Here is a 17,921-nt window from a genome sequence, read left to right as displayed (position 1 = left end):
TTCAGAGAATTGAAAAACAATAGTAACACCAACGAAGGCCAGTCTACTCTCTTTCCTCTTTTAAATATTTTTTTTAATTGACCTTATAGAGCAGTTTTAGGGTTACAGCAAAACTGGGCAGAAAGTACAGAGCGTTCTCATGGAGTTGGCCTTTTTTCTTTTAATCCTCACCTGAGGATATGTTTTCATTGATTTGAGAGAGAGAAATATCAGTGTGAGAGAGAAACATCGATCCGTTGCCTCCTGTATGCTCCCTGATGAGAGATCGAACCCACAGCCTTTTGGTGTTCAGGACAATGCTCCAATTGACTGAGCCACCCAGCCAGGGTGAGTCTGCTTTTTATGGTCACGTGTCACTGATAAAACTCCCGCTGGGAGAATCAGTCCCATAGCAACCCCCCATCCCTGTGCCATTGATTGCTGTTCTGTTATTATGTATATTATTATCACCATCATTATTAAATAATTATCACTCTAATACTATTACCCTACTTCAGTAATTAAGAACATTATTACTGTAATTATTACTATTACAGCAGCTACCATTTATTGCCCACTTACTATGTGCCAAGGGTTGTACATACATTATCGCACAAGACCCAGAAATCTTTCCAGACCTTAGCAAATGAAAATGGTAAGGTTGGCCTGCATCCACAGCACGTCCACGTGCCGGTCCCGGAGACTCAGCATCCCATCCTTGGCTGCAAGTTGCAACAGATGAGAGAATGCTGCCGAGAGAGGCAGGACCCGGCCCTCCCTCGCTCTCCCATCCTGCAGTCCCAGAGCAGTTACATCATGGAGAGCTGGCTGTGCGCTGGCAGCTGTGAGTCAGCAAAGCGTCTCTTTGGCAGCTGTGATCTCGAGCCTATACGGTACCCCCGGAAAAGTTGCTCTTGCATTACTCATTCTCAGCAGGAAGCCAGAGAACAGGGAGTTCAGATTCACCTGGCTCGAGCACGCCCGAGGCTGTGATGAAATCAGCAGAACTTCGCACCACATCCGTCACAAGATCGGACATAAACTCTTCCGCTAGGCTGGGACCCTCCGGCAGGCAGTCTCCAACAAGGCCGCACGGGGATGGACTAGTGGGAAGTGCCCTGGGCCGGGAATCAGGACCCTGGGTTCTAAGTTGTGCAGCTGGCACTTTTAAGGACCCCAACAAGTCACATGCCTCAGGGCCCTCGTTTGTAAAAGGAGCCAGTGATTTTCAGGGGAACCTGATTTATAAAGTATCACACCCAAATGTAAGTAGAATTAGCATTATTGTTATAGCAGATGCCTAATATTTCTTGTTTGCAAAGCAGGACACATTGATGGCCCTTAAACCACGACTTCTAACCCCACCCGCTGGCACGTTTGGCATTACCTGCCCTATTCTCAGCCAGAGGGAATAAGTGGAGACCTGGACAGTGTTTGTACGGGACACAGGGCTGTCTCCCACCTCCTTCTCTCTGCTCTCACCCTCCCTCTTCCCAGAAGGATCACATGATCTCTTCTCACCCTCTAGACTTAAAGTATCTGTTTTCTTCTTTGTCTTCCCCACAAGTCAGGCAATGCCACAAGGCAGAGTCCTTACCTCCCAGAACCCAGGCCAGTGTCTGGCAAAGGACAGGTGCCCTCTGTTGACGCAGGCGTCCAGTGAACATTTGTGGCATTCATAAAAATGTATCTAACAGACAGAAAATCACAAGGAAATAGCACAAGGATGCTCGGGCAGGACGTTTTTATCAGCCTGTAAAACTGGTTTTGGTGTGTGTAGTTTCGCTTAAAGCCCCAGAGCCCATCACCAAGGTTAAGTGAGGGCTTACTGTCCACTGTTAACGATGCCTGTGTGTTGGGAAGAGAGGGGATGTGTGGCCTTTCCCTCTGGCCGGGCTAGGCGATTTCACACACAGGAGCAGGGGCGTTTTGATGGGTCTGTTCAAACCACCTCGACAGGGCACAGCCTCTATGCGCAGGGGCCCCTTATAAATGTGGGAACAGTTTGTGCCATTTAAGACTGGCTTCATCTCCTGGGAAGAGGGGGAGAAGAGCTGGAAGAGGGTCGGGTTTAGGGAAATGTTGTGGCTGGGGAAGGGGACATGCTGAATCTGCCGTCACCAACATCTAGGTGGAGATGCCCAGGGTGCGGGTGGTTAAAATGGTTTGTAGTTCACAGGACATTCCCAGGCTAGGGGAGCATATTGAGTTGAAATTGCCTCACACATTCATTTCATGAAAGAAAAATCACAAAGAGGTAAATATTACGGGAGCAAATTCAGCGGATGCAACAGAAACATGGCCAGTTTCTCAAACACTGAGCTCATCTCTGGCTTCCTCTCTTCTTTTCCAAACAGAGCCACCAGTTCCACTGCCCGGGAGGAGGGACATGGAAAACAGATGAAATACATGTGTGTTTGGCTTGGAAATTCCCAGGGTGACAGTGAAAGGAGCTGCTCACGAAAGGGGTGCCTTGCTGGTTTCACACACGGTCGGCTGCCTGGGTGACAGAGCCTCTCAAGCCCAGCGAGCCCCTCTGGCTGGACCCAGAGCCCAGCAGGCAGCCCAGTTCCCCACCGGGTCCTCCCTGGGAAAGCCCCTGAACCATCCACTGCCCGGGACTGCGGGGCCCAGAGCTGCCGCTCCGAGGCCGGCTTTCTCACTGACTAGGGTACAGGGTTAGTGCGGTTCATATACAAGTTTTTAAAAAGCCACTTAGGTCTGGTTTCATTTCTGGCACCCCCCGCCTCCCCATGCCTGCCTCCCAGTGGCTCTCTCTCCAGGCCCCGGTTTCTCAGACCCAAACTGCAGTACCACTTCCTGCACCCACATCTCCTCACCCCCTGCTCCCCCAAAATCAGAGGTGTGCCAGGCAGGAGGGAACGGCTCTGAGCTCCTCTTAGTCTTTACTTTCCTTTATCCATATCTGAGCGGAAACTCGGTATTATTAGAGAGGAGAAGCTAATGACCCCAAAATTTCAGTGCCTCAACAACACACACACATACACTTTACATCTTTCTCAGTCCAACATGAGTCAAGGGCGGGGGTGGAGAGGACTCTGCTCCATATCCAGAGACCCAGGCACCGCCCCCCCCCCTCCAGTGTCCCACCACCTCCCAGGGCCCTGGGGTCCTGCACTGGACTATTTTCACCAGCTGGCAGGTGACAGAGGAGAGCATGGAGCAGTGGGCTGCACACCTACAGGCTAGGTCTCAACAGAGTGGACTTCACCTCTGGACACAGTTCATGGACCAGAACTAGTCACAAGAGGCCCCCTGCCTGCACAGGAAGCTGGAAATGGGGTTCTCCTGCGCTCAGGTGGAAAGTGGAATGGGATCTGGTGAACACCTGGCCTCGTCTCTGCCACTCACAGATCCTCAGTCTCTTCTTTTCACCACAGGGACCTTTTCACCACAGGGTCCAGTGCCTGTGCGAGCTTCTGTAAAGATCGGGGTAAACTATAGCAGCGGCCACATGCAGCTCACTGCCCGTCCGTGTAAGTTAAGTTCTACTGGGACGCAGGCTGACCCTGCCACACTGCTGGCTGAGTTCACAGCTATGACGGCAGCCAGCTGCTGCCACGGGGCCTGTAAGGTCCGCAAAGCCTACAATACCCCTCTGACCCTTGTTGACAAGAAGTGTACGCCGAGCCCTGGTGTAGATGAATGATTTCTAATCAGTTGTGCCCAAGTAGAAACTGCTGTAACCGGAGCTCCATTCACTGAATCAGTGGGCGCGTAACTACGAAGCACCTGCTCTTTGCCTGGCACAACATTAAGTACAAGACTATAGCTATGAAAGAACTTTGTCTTCATGGGAATGATGGTAAAAGGCATAGAAAAAGAATCCTCTAAAAAACATATCCAACTAGTGTAAAAAGCAAGAGAATTCTACCTAAGTAAATCTCCCCAGCTCTTCAGAATTTTCAAAGGGCAGTGCCCAGAACTGGCCCGGATTTTTTTGTGTGTGGACCTGCCCGGTGACTGGAAGCATAGAGTAGAATGAAACAAACCACCACCCAGTGGAGGAAGCTGGACTTGTTTCTGATCCAGGCTCCTTTTCACAAAATTCCGAGACTGTTCCCATTTCCTTTTCTCCATTACTTCCCTAGGCAGGTCGTTTTATTACGTCCTTGCTTCCTAACGTGTAACATTACACTGTTTGTTTCTGTCAAGTCTGTGCTATGTGACCAGCCGGGGACCAAGACCAGATGTTTCCAGGCACCCTGAAATCCAGAACCCCAGGCTGGCCCTGGAGTCGGGGAAAGGTCCCATGTTCTTCCTGGGCACGCCTGACAGCAGAAGCCACTGGAATAGAGGAAGACTCTTTAAGGCAACTCCAAAAAGATCCTCCCATCTACTCCTGTAGCACAGGTATTCTAGTCACACAGCACAATGTGAAGGAAACACGAGATCCAAGACTCAGTTCAGGAGCACCGACCAGGCAGACACATCCAAGGGTGAGCTGAAGGACAGACATTAAGAAATAAAGTTCTTCTGCCCAAGCCAGTGTGGCTCAGTGGTTGCAGCATTGGCCCGAGTACCAGAGGGTCAAAGTGTCAATTCCCGGTCGAGGGCACATACCTGGGTTGCAGGTTCAATCCCAGGCCCCAGTCATGGTACAAGCAGGAGGCAACGAACCGATGTGTCTTTCTCACATGGATGTTTCTCTCTCTCTCTCTCTCTCTCACTCTCTTCCACTGTCTCAAAATCAAAGGAAAAATATCCTCATATGAGGATTAACAACAAAAACACACAAAACAAACAAAAGTTATCTCAGGGGTGCCGAGCCAAGGCCTTATCTTGACGTCTCTCATTAAAGGGCGTCCCAACCATCATTCTAGAAATCCCTGCCTCATTGTCATTCAGAAATCTCCCTACCCACCATGAAGGTCAGAAAGAGCAAAGAACGTGGGAAATCAGTAGGAGCGGGTGGTCCTGGGCACTGTGAGCTGGACTGGCAGAGGGACATTTGCACTCCGTGGCCCCTGGCATCCTTGGGGCATTTGTCCCAGGGAGGGCAGGATTCCGGGACTCTGGATTTCTGGCTGCAGCTGGTCAAACTAAGTGACTTGCCCTTTCTGTCTCCACCCAGGATTCCTCATGCTCATTACTCTTGAGTCTTGGTTTACAAGATGGGACGCAGGCAAGATGAGGTGCTCTCCTCTCAACAGTTCAGCGCACGGGGCTATGGTCAGCCCAGCAGATATGAAGTGCTCAGCGCGGTGTCCGCCGCCCGGTCAGCTCCCCACAGAGGGCAGCCCTCATCCACTTCCCCAGGCCTTCCTACAGGCCTGGTGTTTACGTGTCACCTTGAAATAAGTGACACAGATCCCATGATTGCAAATTCGCCTACTTGCTCAAATTTGTAACCCCCCAGATCAAAATTCACAGCCCTGCCGTGGCCATTTACGGGCACGCAGAGAGCAGTAAAAAGCTGGAGATGACTGATGCCCAGGCTCCCGGAGGTGGCACTTGGTGAGGCTCTGCCTCTGGTTTAAGCTCTCATACTCTAAGCACGTGTCCTCTTCAAGGTCAATTTAGTGCCATGGTTTGACATGTCTGTGCTTTTCCTTGATTTTGCTATTTGAAATGCTCCCCCAGTGCAGTGCTGAAGCGCTGCCTGGGATGCTAAGCACAGAAGGCCGGGAGCCTTACGGAGAGAGGACACTGTTAGGAAGCTTCCTCGGCATGCGGACCTCAGGACACCATTCCAGCTCATCCCTCAATACTGAGCTTTGAATAAAGGTGTCGGGCCCTCGGGCCGTTTCCTCGTTGGTAAAATGAGGTGGGGTGATCTTTCCTGCATTAGCATTCTATAGTGCTAAAGAATGTACACCCTTCTTTCAAAATATAAAGGAAAACACACCCACCATAATCGCTCTTTCTGGAAAACCCAAAGCAATCATCATCATTGCTGAGGGAGGGTGAGTAAATTATAATGAACTGTGGATGTGAGAGACTGTCCCCATTAAAGTCCAAGGAACAGACAGAACCACAAAGGACAAGGGGCTGTTTCTGCTCCTGGGACCCAGGGTTAAGGCTCTTCTGGGCTGGCCCTAAAAATCATTAGCTTGACCAGTGTATCAGCCCATCTCTCTCCTGTGTCTTATCTAACCTCTAAATAACTGGGAGACAGCATCACAGCCAGTTACCACGCCCCCCAAAGATGATATGACCCCAACTCTTTTCCCTTTCTCATCACAATTCACCAGTAACCCTGAGGGCTCTGGACCTCGGGTTATCCCATCTCGGAACCTGCCAATCGATATGCCCCAGAGGCACTCAGCCTCTTCCCATAGCATGAGGTTCTCTGGGGTAACCTGGTGAGTGAGGAAACCTGCTGGGATTGGCGCAAAGTGAGTCTCCCCTCAAGCATCTCAGAGTTGTACAAACCTTTACCCAAGCTTCATACTTCCTGTCAAAAAATCCTGACCAAGCAGCCAGCTGAGCACATCTGGGTGGCGGGTACTGGGTATTTGTGTAAAGAACTGGACATGGTTTCTTCCAAGTCCCTGGAGTCTAATACAAATGAACACAATAATAAAAATAGCTAGAATAAACTGAGTCATTATTATGTTATCTCATTTACAAGAACCTTATGAAATTAGATACTCTGAATGTCCCGATTTAACAGATGAGGAAGCTGAGGCTGAGAGAGGAGGGGGGTGGAGGCGGGGCGGCATTCAAGCCCAGGTGTGTCCGGGACCCAGCCTGTGCAGTTAACTGTCATGCTCAGCGGATGTTAAAACGTTTCCATTGTAAAGGGCGGACGGAGTGGGGGTCGTGGTTGCCTGTGAAACCCCCCAAAAGAGTTGTTTTCTGCAAACCTTGCCTGCCAACTGCTCTTCAACACCCTAAAATGAAGTTCTTTGGAATACAGAATTCAATAGCGAAGCTCTTCTCAAAAGAAAGGGGGAAGGGGCCTCCAGAGAGAAAAGAAGGGTCTGGGAGCAAGCAAGCTTTTCCCACAGTGGATTGCAGTCAGGTACAAGAGAACATCTGACACCAAGCCCCAAGCATGACATGACTGTTTCCATAGAGAAGACGTTCAGACATACGTCACACAACTGGGAGTAAAATGTGTTCTTCTTAAAATAAAATATGAAAACCAGAGTTAGAAATACCCATTTGGAAGGCTCACCATTGATGCCAGTAATTGTATTCTTTAATCCTTACTCTAAAGGTTGTCATTTATATACTTAACACTTCTTAAAATCAGTTAATTGTTGTTCATATAAGTATCAATATCAGTATGATGTTTACAGATAAGTAAGCAACACTAATGCGTTCACATACTTATCTAGGCCAATGAATAGCCCTGACGGGGGAAAGCCTGGCCATTTGGTTCAGGCCTCTATGACTCGTGGCATGTCACCTAGTGACAGCTTCTCTGATTGCAAGTCCACTGACAGTGGCAAGACTCTTCACGGTCCTTGCTTTACACCCTCCAATAAAGCTTTAGCCAGAATCACATGGTCTGGATTTTATCTTGAAGTCCATCTCAGAGTTTATAATGCCTGGGTAATGGCTGAGACATTCTCACTCTGAGGGGGGGGAGGGAGAAAGTGATTGAGAGTCAGAGATTAGTGGGAGGTGTATCCTTGCTTTTTCCTGCTATGTCTGAGGCTAGTACAATATCAACCACTTGGAGGACAGTGACCTATAAATTCAAACTTCACGGGCATGTCCTTTGAAGTGTATAAAAGTTGACAAGAAGGGTTAAGTCGCTTCCACTAGTCATAAGGCAAATGAGTGGGAAGGGGACTGAGCCCGACTGTCCCCTAAGCTGTCCATACTGCTTCCTCGGTGCTCTCATAGCCAGCTTTGTACACGGACAGGCAAGGCCCTGCCAGGGTGTGAAAGGCCCCCAGGCAGACAGCCAGTCTCCCTCGCAGCCAAGGTGCTGCGTGAGGCTGTGCTACTGTTTGCACCGGATTTAACATCATGTTCCAGGGGCGCATGTTTCCATTGGTGCACCTTTCATTTCACATGCATGTTCATCTGGGCTCGAGACACCCTCACCCCCACCTCACACCTTTTAAACTTTCAAAATCATGCCCCAAAGATGCTATAGTTCCCCTTCCACACTGAAGCTTGTATTTCTGAGAACAAAATAATTGCTACACAATTCCAGAGAATCATCCAACAGCATTCCTTGCTCTGGGTGGGTTTTTTTTCTTTTCTTTTTTTTGGTTTTGTTTTGTTTTGTTTTTTGGTGTTTCACTTTTTCCATGCTTTTCAATAGCTTGAAAAACTTCAGCACACCACAACAAATATTTGGGTCACAGCTTGCTTTAATGATGTGCTTTCGAAATGGTGGTTTCAATTCTGGATGCATATTTGGTTGCTGTTTTCCTTCAGCAATGAGAACCCACAGGCATGTCTGCCAGGGAGCAGCCTTAGGAAAGCAGGGCACCCCAGCTTCCCAAAGTCTCCCTCGTCCTTGATTCTGAGGGAGGCCATTCTAGTACCCCCACCCTATAGTGCTTTAAAAAATATTTTTAATTTTTCAATTACAGTTGACATACAATATGGTATTAGTTTCAGGTGTACAACCTAGTGATTAGATATTACATAACTTACGAAGCAATCAACCCGATAAATCTAGTACCCATCTGACACCGTACATAGTTATTACAGTATTATTGACTATATTTAAAGAAACTCAAAACGCCAATTTGAAAAGAAATATGCACCCCTATGTTCATCATGGCATTATTTAAAATAGCCAAGATATGGAAGCAATCTAAGTGTCCGTCAATGGGTAAATGAAAAAAGATGTGATATATACAATGGAATATTACTCAGCCATAAAAAGAATAAGATCTTGTCATTGGTGACAGCATGGATGGACCTAGAGAGTGTTATGCAAAGTGAAATAAATCAGACCCATCCTGCCATCTTCAGAGCATCCGTCCTGGGCTCTCTCTAGAAGGGATAATAGAGGAGAAACTACTGCCTTTAGGGGGGCACCAGGCTGGTACATATTGTTGTGTCTCAGTCGTTACCCACTGTCAGTGACAGCAGGTCCAAGTGCACAGCTCTGAAAGGGAAAGGGGGGTCTCCTGGGAATTCCATGTGGCCTGAGGGGTATGCGGGAGCTGTAGTGCTTTGTTTTGGAGCAGAGTTGGGGTCAGGGATGGGCCCACCACGTGTGCACAAGCCTGCGGCGTTCCCAGTGGGCCAGGAACTGGTGGAAAGAGACCCCACTACAACTAAGTCCTGGATTTAATCAGAATATGATTACTAAATAAAAACAGAGGACAACCGGTTAGGATTGGTTTTCATATACACAACAAATTCGCTTTTAATATAAGGATGCCCCATGCTTTTGAAAAGAAGTTGTGCTAAAGTATCTTCTCTTTTCACTTTTTAGGTTTTTTATTTAAGTATAGTTGGTATACAATTGTATGTTAGTTATATTAGTTTCAGTGATTCGACATTTTTATACCTCACAATGTATCACCTCACTAAGTCTATTAATTATCTGTTACTCTGTAAACTTATCACAGTATTATTGACTATATTCCCCTTGAGGGGAGAAAACAGAAATCAGTGCCCATTCATCTCTGAGTGGCATCTCTCTGCTCTGCTCCCCAGTGTCCCAGGAAGTCCACTTAACTGTAGGACCAAAGCTTTTTTTGATCCCAAACAGGAGGACCAACTTTGCCCTTGACCCAAGACTCCAGGCCCACCTCCTCACAGGTCTCTTTCTGCCACCAACATTAAGTAACGCCCCACTGCCTGCCATCCCTCTCACACGCTATAAAGTAAGGAACGTGCACATTACTATGGATGTACTTTAACTCCACTGAGCTGTGCACTTAAAATTGGTTATAATGATAAATTTACTGTAATGTATATTTTACAACAATTTAAGAAAAGAAAAAGAAGCGGGGCTTGTCTTGCTATGAGATGCCTGCAGTGCAGCCCAAGCCTGGCACGCCCTGGGCACCCGCCTCCTACAGAATTCGGGCGCAGCGATGTCTCACCTCACGGCCTGCTATTTGCCTCCAGTGTGTGCTCTTTACTTCACCCACCGCAAATCCATGGCCTTTCTTGCTACCGTGATCTGTCTCCACATGGCTCTCTCTCCCACAGATGGCCCCACCCACCCCCTCCTGCCAGAGGAAACCTCACAGCTCTCAGCCCCCCATCTCCAAGATCCCCCTGCAAAGTCTTTCCTAAGCTCTCCCATCAGTCCGACTTGCAGGAGAGGCTGGGCCCCTGATTCCTCCTGCTATTTATGGAATATTAGCAATATCAACAGTTTTATTTTTTCCAAATGTCAAATCAGCTACTTGGTAGCCAAGCGTAACAACATGTCCTTATTCAACCCCACACCCCCCTGACTGACAGGTACAAAGCTTTCTCACAACCCATGGGGCCCACAAAGTGCCTTTTTAGCCTCCTGGCATCTCACGGCTGCCCGCTGCCAGGTGTCTCCATTCTCTACCCTGTCCCCAACCTCACAGTGGCCTGGGCTGAGGAGACCTGCCCACCGAGCTGTCCTGGGAGGCCACCTCTGAGTCACAAGGAGAACCTCCTATAGCACCCACATCGCTGAGCCGGGGCGCCCCCGGTACCTCTCCTGTTCTCCTGGACCAGTTCATTTCCTTCTCCGCTTTGGGTTCCCTACTCTACAACCCTGGCAGAAAGCTCTTCCAGATTCTAGTGAGTTGAACAGCGTCTCCACCAAATTCTGTCCACCTCAGAATGTGGCCTTACTTGGAAATAGTGTTGTTGGTGATGTACCTAAGGTAAGGAGCAAGATAAGATCATACGGGATTAGTGTGGCCCCAAATCCAACGGGAAGTCCTTATAAGAGACAGGAAAGGACACACCGAGACACAGGGAAGAAGGCGAAGTGAAGATGGGGACAGAGACTGGAGTGATGAGTCCGCAGGCCAAGGAAGGACAGGAGCTAGGAAGGGCGCATGGAGCAGACTCTCCCTCAGAGCCTCCAGAGGAGCCAACCCTACCGACGCCCGACCTCCGACGGCTGGCGCTCTCCCTGCGCGTGTGCCCAGCCGCGTTGGCCAGGCAGCCGCGCCTCTTAGACGGGCGGTTAGTCTTCTCTGTGAGGTCACCTGTGCTCGGGCCTGGTCACTGGAATACCAGCAGTGGAGGGGTCCTCTGACTCTTGCTGTCAGCTCCCCCATGAAATAGCCGGATGAAATTCTCTAGCGGCTCCCCAGCCTCCCCTCCACTCTCCCAGCTTGGATAGGAAAGACTCAGCCCCCACTCACTCTGCAGCTCTCTCCGCCTTGCAGGATTCAGGGGGAACGGGGAGCTTCAAACTGCAGCCAGCAGCCCCAGATCTCCAAACACCAACTTCCTCCACCACATCTGCTATCCGTGGGCCTCCCTACCAGGCTCCAGTGGTCTCCCCAGTAGATGGCTCCTCTCACGGTGGGGGAACTCGGCTTGAGTTTCCTCCTGAGGTCACTCTATGGGGACTTCAGCCTCATCACCACCCCATGGCCCTCTGGTGGTAAAACTCAAGGGTATTAAACAGGATAAAAGAGAGGAGTTTGAAAGACCAAGCTCTTAGCTTGATCCTCTGCAGCTACCAAGACATTTCAGGATACAGAGTTAGACCGGCTCTCCTCTAGATTTGAGAGCGAATGGCAGTAACTCTGAATCATAAAAGTCTCACGCCAATACGCAGACTCGTTTGCTGTCTGGATGAGAAAAGATACTGTGGGTCCCCATCACAGCCAGACACAGCAACAGTGCACCTGAAACAGAGGCCACTGAAAAAAAAGAAAAGGTTGCATTATAGGCGTGGGATGGTCAGTTCTAAGACAAATGCTGACCTTTGCTTTAGAAAATCTCCCTGTGTGGCACAGGGCAGGATCATGGCCGAGGGGATTAAATGGGAGAAAATGGACATTTACCCTTAACCTTTCGTTTTTAACTCCAGCCAAACATTTCTGTCATTTAGAAAGTGTGATTAGCTTTTAGATAAGTCTTTTTTCCTTCAGCAGAGAATATACATAGTTTCTTAATGAGTATCAAAAGCAACTAGAAATATCTCAAAAATGATTATTTGGCCCCCATTTCAGGAGTGGGTGGTGGTAGGACAATGCCAAAGTCAACAGGCCAGGACTCTATGAGCCCTGAACAAGGCCAGGAGATCTTAGGATAAGATCTTAGAAGCTGGACACAACCAGTCTAAATGAACGGCTAAAATTTAGGAGAAATTCCAGGGTCATTCTGGCTTCATGTCGGTGAAAGTTCATGTGTGGATTCCTTTCTTTTATACAATTGCTTTTTTTTTTTTTTTTAATCAGCAAAGAGATGAAAGAAAAATAAATATGTAATGAAATTGTTTTTTATCACTGTCCACATAATTACATTTCCTGGAACTCTATTTTCTCATGTGTATTTGAATTATTGTCTGTGTCCCCACCTTTCAGCTTGAATAACTTCCTTTAGTATTGCTTTTAAGGAAGGCCTGCTAGCCACGAATTCTCCATGTTTTTGTTTGTTCTTTGTTTTTTATTTTTAAATTTGGGAATGTCTATATTCCTCTTTCATTTTTAAGCCAACTTCATTCAGATATAATTCACATACCATACAATTCACCCACTGAAAGTGTAAAATTCACTGGATATATAGTCTAAAAGGAGCTGTACAGCCATCACCATAATCACTTTTAGAACATTTCTATCACCCCAAAAGAAGCCCTGTACCCATTAACAGTTAACTATGGGATGAATTCTGTCCTCCAAAACAATACGTTGAAGTATTAACCCCTGGTTCCCGGGGTTAAAGTCCCGGTGACTTTATTTAGAAATAAGATCTCTGCAGAAGTAATCAAGTTAAGGTGAAGCCATTAATACCTTTGACTAGTATCCTCATAAGGAGAGGAAAAATTGGACGCAGACACAAGCACAGAGGAGAATGCCACGGGAAGCCAGACATGGACACAAAGCGAAGATGGAAGTTGAAATTTGGAGTGACGCTGCCACAAGTGAAAGAGTGCCTGGGACCACCAGAAGCTGGAAGAGGCAAGGGAGGATCCTCTCCCAGAGACTTTGGAGGGAGCACGGCCTTACCAATCCCTTGATTTTGGACATCTAGCCTCCAGAACTGTGAGAGAATAAATTTGTTGTTTTATGCCATCCAATTTGTTGTACTTTGATATGGCAGCCCTGGGAAAATATACACAGTCACTCCCCATTCCCTTCACACTGACCCAGCTCTAGGCATCCAACAGTACACTCTCCATCTCTATGGGATTGCCTGTTCTGGAAATTTTATACAAGTGGAACCACATAATGTACAGTAGTCCTTTGTGACTGACATTAGCATGTTTTCAAGGTTCATCTATGTTGGAGCATGTTTCAATACTTCATTTCTTTTTATTGCCTGATAATACTGTATTATATGAATATATTATATTCAACCATTCATCAGTTGATGGGCATTTGGATCTTTTACACTTTGGGGCTATTATGAATAATGCTGCTATGAGCATTTGTGTGCAAGTTTTTGTGTGGCCATGTGTTTTCATTTCTCGTGAGTATACACCTAGAAGTTGAATTGCTGGGTAGCTCTATGTTTAACTTTTTAGAAACTGTCTGTTTTCCAAAGCAGCTGCCCCATTAAAAAAAAAAAATCCCACCAGCAATGTATGAGGGTTGCCTTCATTTTTGAAAGATAGCTTTACTGGATACAGGATTTTTAGTTGACAGTTTTTTTCCCTTTGAGCATGTTGGATACATACAGCCTTCTGGGCCCCTTGGAGTGAGTGTGATCTCAGGACAGTTACTCTTGGCTGTCTTCAATCTGCCATTTTGCTTGTTGCTACTACTATCATCAAGCTACCAGCACCTTTTTAACTGCTCACCACCAAGATTTCCTTTGGTTTTGACACTGACCTTGGGCATGAGTGTTTTCATGCTATATTCCAAGTAAAGTCAGTCCTCCTGGTGGAAAAACCACTTTTACATCCTGCCTCTTTCCTGGGATAGAATCCCTGTGCCAAAGCTGGAGGTGAGGACTTCACTTCCCCTGGAGTTAAACTTCTGCTCTACAAGTGGGTACTGTGTGCTGGGGAGAGGAAGTTGATAATCCTTGGTCTTCTTTTCTTGGCCCTCCTGACATGGAATTGCCACCCTATAAGTAGGCTTTGCTGGGGGCAACTGAGGCCCCAGTATGCTCGGCCTATCATGTCTGGGACAGAGCTTATGCCCTATGAGTAAGAGCTGAGTGGGGAAAGGGAGCCCAGACTTCTCAATCAGACTTGCCTAAGATAACGCTTCCACACACAGGATTGGAGACAATGAGATGCCCCTCTCAGAGTGAAACCATAGCCCTGGACTAGAAGTTGGGGAGAAAACTAGTAACTGGTCCCATCTTCTCAGTCACATCCTCCTGGATTACAGCTTCCATCACATGGAACTGGAGGAAGGCATGTGAGAATAGGTCATGGCTCAAATGCTACTAATTATTGATGTTTCTACTGAGCTATAGATTTTCTTGAATGATTGTTTCTCCATTTGCTGTATGCTCTTAGAACAATTTCCAGAAACTTTAAATGGTTTTTATAATTTTCACCAATTAAATGGTTTCACTGGAGAAAGGGTCTACCAATCTTCTCACACCATCATTTTGAAGATCTGAAATCCTCTCTTATATTCAGATGTACAGAGGTCAATCAAGTTCTCCTTTCCACCGCAATCTAAAACACCCTCCTAGATCTTAAGTCACTATTCTGTCTTTGTACCATGTTCGCTATGTGGTATAGACATTTCTAATATCAGGAATATTTTAGGTGCTTCTCTCTTTCCAGGAATATAGAAAGATTATCTTTTCCTGTCCTCACTGAAGTTGGGTGTGACTCCTATCTTCCTTGGCCAATGAAATGTGAGAAGTCTGTCATTTCCAACAAGAATCATTTGCTTGGAATTAGTTGCTTGATTGCCCCTGTATGCTTCTCTATCTTTTCTCCTCTGCTGCAACAAACCCTGGAGCTTTGTGATGACAGCATCATAAAATGGAGAAGCCTCTGTTATCCTGGATCCTGAGTGGTAACTGGGTAAAGTAGAGCCTTCACTCTTCTGGTTGGACATGTGTGAGGAAGAAATAAATCTTGGATGTTCTAAGCCACTGAGATTTGGGAACTGTTTGCTTCTGCAGCATATCCTAGCCTATCCTGACTGATAAGAATATTGTTTTTAAAACTTCTATCATATGCAGTACATTTTTCTGAATTTCAGAAGATATTGGTTAAGGTCAATTTCATCGCTTGGTGTATGTATAAAATCCTAGCTCCTTAGCAAGTCCACAAGGAGGTCTATGTCTGTGCCCTGCCAATCTGTTGGTCTCAGCTCTCCAAGGAAGCTCTACCTGCCTCTTCCTCTTTTGTATGTAACTGCATAAGGCTCACACCCCAAGCATACTACCTGTTTCTCCCCCCTTCCTTCACATGGTACCACCATCCATCCTTCCAGACTCAGTACGTGTCACCTTCTGCAGACAGGGAGGGCTGGAAGGGAAGGCGGGGTGAAGAGAGAGAATGAATAATACTGCATTTGCATATAAATTGCTGTGAAAATGGGAGGGCCCAGAAACAGTCTTAAGATGAACTGTATTTTTTTTCTTTAAAGAAAAAAAGAGCTTTGCAGAATAATTGCTTACAAGCTTGTGTCAAAGTTTTATTTCAAGCTCTTGGCAAGAAAAGACTGACAACAAGAAAAATAAAAGTCTGGTTAAAGATTATTCAGTTAGTCAGTCAGTTGGGTGGACAACCCTAACTTCCCAGACATTCTTAATCATTTAGAAGTATCAGAAAATTGCTCAAGCATTTAATTAGGAATGCAAATTACTTCCCAGAAGGATGTTGGGAATTACATCACACAGAAAGTTGTGCTGCAGACCTAGTTTGACATTTTTTCTTTCTCAGGAGGCTACAAAGAGACAGTGTTGGCTTGATTGGTTGTGGTTCAGTCATCAGTTTCCTCTTTAGAATTAAAAAGCATTCCTGGATTTTTGTTTTCATTCATTCAAGCATTTATTAAATGACAAATGACTGGATGCTGATGATATAAAGATGAAAAGAAAGTCTCTTCAGAGAGTTCACACCTTTGGGGGGAGACAGACATGTCCATACATAATTGTATAAACAAACAAAACTGTGCCTTGGTATGTTCAGGAGGCTCTGCAAGCTATGCAGAGGATGTTGGTTTATTAGGACTCGTCGTGATGGCAGGAAAAACGAAGAATACAGAGTAGGTTAAAGGAGTAATATTTATATTTTGAGGGACAGCAAGGAGTTACCAGGACCTCCAGACACTGTGGGAAGTGGAGAATGCTCAGAATGGACATGGCATGTTCAGGATATCCTGAGAGAGGGAAAGAGAGAGAGAGAAAGAGAGAGAGAGTGAGTGAGTGTGTGTATAAGGGAGAGGATGGGGAGACTGAGGTTGGGAGGGGTAAGGAGCCTAGAGTGAGTCCTGAGGGCATAGGGTAGCATCAAATCATATTAGGAAGGGAAGTGCCTGATCAGATGAGTCTGGATAGTATTTTCAATTAGAAGAAAGTGGAAAGAGATGAATGAGCAGCTGAAAGATCCATAAACATGAGGATAAAGCACAGGTGGGAAATGATCAGGGTCTGATCCCATCGAGTGTCAATGTCAACCATGGTGGCTGTAAAATACTCTGTGATGGATTCAGTCAATGTCCATTTCCTTGCCAACAGCCTATAGGAGATTAAGATATTCACACATACACAAATATAATTAATTAATAAGACAGAAATTGAAAAATACCTACCAAACCTACAGTTAAAGTGCAACAGGGGTTCAGAAAGCACAAGAGATTACTACTAACTGGAGTGATCAGGAGAAATTCAAAGAGAAGGTAGCATTTGTGATGACTTATAAGGGCACAATAGGATGACCTAACCTATCTCTGGAGTTTCAAAAGGCACCTCTGGGTCTCACCATCTCAAAGAGTTATAATTATGAACATCAGTGTGCTCATCACACCAAGCTGGACCCTGGAGCTGGTTAACACAAAGCTACAAAACCTAGCTGACATCACGTTTGATACCAGGACCACTACAGAAAAAGGGCATGGATGACTTGGAGGTTTAGGAAAAACAAGGCAGAGACTTAAAGCACTGTACCTTAAAATGCATTCCCCCAGACCCTCTCCCAGTCCTGTTTCTCTGAGGAAAATTCCACAATCACAACTTCTTGGGAAATATGGCAGAGTTTATTTCCAGAAACTCACAATGCACGTTAGTGTATGGAGATTGTCTCAGAGAAGAGATGGTTTTATTTGATCTACACAGTATTTCTCAAATATGTTGGGGATCATTTGAGATTTACCATTTATTTAAATCCCCGTTGAGGAAGACATTTTGGGAAATTCCAATTTAAAAGAATTGGAAATCCATATCTACAAGGAAATACTGAACTGGAAGTATTTACCTTTAAAGGTGAGAACCAAAGAGAGAAGAAGGAAGCTTCAAATTTGCAGAGTTGTTGTATACACACTGGAAACTCTTGCACTGCTGGACGACAGAGCACAAGGAAATGGGACTCCCTCAGTAGAGATCTAGGTTACACCAAGGAAGAACTATGAAAGATCTCAAGTTGCTACACAGTGAGTAGAGGATTAAAAAGACTCCTTTTCAAAGAAATCCCCGAAATATGGCAAAGGTAGCTATTTAGCCAAAAATAAATTCTTCTTTCCCACCACAGTAAAGAGTTGTTGCAGGGAAACCACTTTTGGGCTAAAAAGCCCTCTGTGCCACAGAGACTTGGAGACACCAAGTTGAAGATGGCAGACAGAAGCACAGTGTGAAGCATCCTGAAACCCTGAGTCACTGCATGGCAGAAAGTTGTCTCACCGGGTATATGGACAGTTTATGAACAAGAAATAAACCTCTACTGTGTTGAAGTGCTGAAGTCTGGGAGT

The 17,921-nt window shown here is 46.2% G+C and overlaps 1 protein-coding gene across 1 annotated transcript in view; it reads right to left on the bottom strand.

Moving 5' to 3' along the window:
• GNA14 (G protein subunit alpha 14) overlaps positions 1 to 17,921 on the bottom strand; it is a 123,233-nt gene that overhangs the window by 9,347 nt on the left and 95,965 nt on the right. The gene's annotated exons all lie outside the window — the stretch shown is intronic.

Source organism: Miniopterus schreibersii (genome assembly GCF_964146895.1).
Source record: "Miniopterus schreibersii genome assembly, chromosome: 11".
Lineage (NCBI taxonomy): Eukaryota > Metazoa > Chordata > Mammalia > Chiroptera > Miniopteridae > Miniopterus > Miniopterus schreibersii.
This window is presented reverse-complemented; position numbering and strand designations above follow the sequence as displayed.